General features: G+C 34.8%; 1 pseudogene; it reads right to left on the reverse strand.

Annotated features, from left to right (window-relative positions):
* On the reverse strand, positions 397-1,608 carry LOC107640505 (annotated as a pseudogene).

The following is a 2,206-nucleotide window of genomic DNA, read 5'->3' on the forward strand; positions in this document are numbered from 1 at the left end:
TAAAGGGACTATGACTTGAGAACTTTGTATGTTAATTTAAATATGTAAAACTGCACTAATTTGATGCACAAGTATAATAAATTTTTGTCATATTTAATTAAATTAAGGTTTCTTAATGAGCAACTTCCATTTTTTTTACTTTCAATATCATTCTGAGAAGTTTGCTATATATATAATTTTTTGTGGCTGTTCAGAAGATAAAATTCAATTCTATAAAGAAAGAATATAGAAATTCTCTGCTTGTTCATATTTAATCATAATCCAACCATTGTTTTTGCTTGTCTCAATTTTTCCTATTATTAACTTTGGAGATACAGCATATATAAATTATTTCTACTCTAGCAAATTTCATTGGGTTGGATCAGCAACTTAGAAGGATGGCTAATAATTCTGTATATATAAGTAATACTGCATTCTATGGATTCAGATATTGAAATGTTAAATAGATAAATGGTATGCAATAAACTGAGTATATTATAAAGCAGTGATATAGAGAGAAAAAAATGTTACCTGCAGCTGCGAAAAAGCCATTTCAACCTCAACCATCCACATTTCTGAAGCATACTTGGCCGAATCTGTTTTATCTGCCTGGAATCTTGGTCTAAATGAGTAGACATTTTCAAGAGCACATGCATAACTCTCTAGATGCAAGCGACTTGAGACAGTCAAGAACAAATCTCTAGAAGCATCAACCACCTCATCCTTCGATGATAAGGATTTTAAATTTTTCTTCTCTATGGCTTCCAACTGTGATACCAATTCATTTGTTTTTCGCAAATCTTGAACTGCAGCAGCCAGAGCTTCACTATTGCTCTCAGTCCTTTTCAAAGTTTCAACTATATTGCTCTTCTCTTTAGCAGCTGCCTTCACAATATCAAGGCTAACACCATCAGTCTCATGGATAATACTAAGCTTCTGCTTGTCAGCTTTCTGTTCCAGGCCGGCCACCTGGAACAATTTGCCAAATTCTTCGCAGTCTGTGGTGGTTATAATTGGTGTTTGCACATCAAGGAATCCTTAACCATTGAAAAATGAGTGGGTTGCAAACGACAGAGCATTACGAATATGCATGACAGTTGCCACCTACATGTCATTTAGTGAAAAACAAAACAAATTTAGTCTTAACTTCTCATCATTTTTAAGAAATAAATATATGATTGTCATTCCTATAATTAGGATGCAATGAGCAACCATCAATTTTATTTTATGGTTAAGATGATAAGGTTCTATACAAATTGAGTTAATTCAACCAACTACCCATGTCACCTGTCAAGAAATCTAAGCTAACTATGGATAATTAAGATGAATAGAATGAGTAAATATCAAAGTGATTATGAATTTCACCGTTGTTGTACGCGGTCAAAACTGGAAAAAGTCCCTTAACATCTCCAGTGGAACTCTCTTCTTTGATAATGGATACTTGTCAACATCTACTATCCCAATGTGAAGAACTTTGTCAGCTTTGAGCTCAATAACATGCTTTTCTTCTGTTGCTGGTCTTTCTATTTGACCTTCGACTAGTATACAGGTTCCAGTAGGTGGTTGGGGTTGGAGGCGGCTGAGGACAGTGACCCACTTCACCGTTTCTGTGGAAGGATTAGGGCTCATAAATGTGAAAGATTGGGGGTTTGGGTGAAACGACGTCGTTTTGGGGTGGGAGGACTAATATGTACTGTTTTAAAAAGTTACATGCCACGTGTACTCCTGTAACGGCCAGGTCAGCGCCACGGGAGCCACGTCAGCATTTTCCGTTGAGTCCAACGGAGTCACTTCAACGGAGGGATAAATTTGTCCGCGTTTTGGAAGGGTCAGGGATATGAATGTATTTTCCAATCCTTAGGGACGAAAATGTCCGCAGAAAAAAATGTCAGGGACCTATTTGTCCTTATTAAATTAAATAAGTTATAATTATTTTTATTTAAAATTAAATAAAAATAAAATCAGATATTATTTTTATTTGAGTTTTTGATACTATTTTTATTTGGACGTTAAGGTTTAATAGATGCCATACTTAGCTATAGTGACATCAGGATTTCAGTCTCCAACATACTAAAACCGCATTTGGAACTCTTTTTCCATTAAAAGAGTTACAATTTCGTCGCCCTACTAGAAATACAGAAGGTTTTGGTTGAAAAAGACTGAGACAACTTTTCTATTAATTTCTATGAATAAATGTACCTTAGCTTTTGTATTCTGACATATATTT

This window comes from Arachis ipaensis, chromosome B05, assembly GCF_000816755.2.
Source record: "Arachis ipaensis cultivar K30076 chromosome B05, Araip1.1, whole genome shotgun sequence".
Classification (NCBI taxonomy): Eukaryota; Viridiplantae; Streptophyta; class Magnoliopsida; order Fabales; family Fabaceae; genus Arachis; species Arachis ipaensis.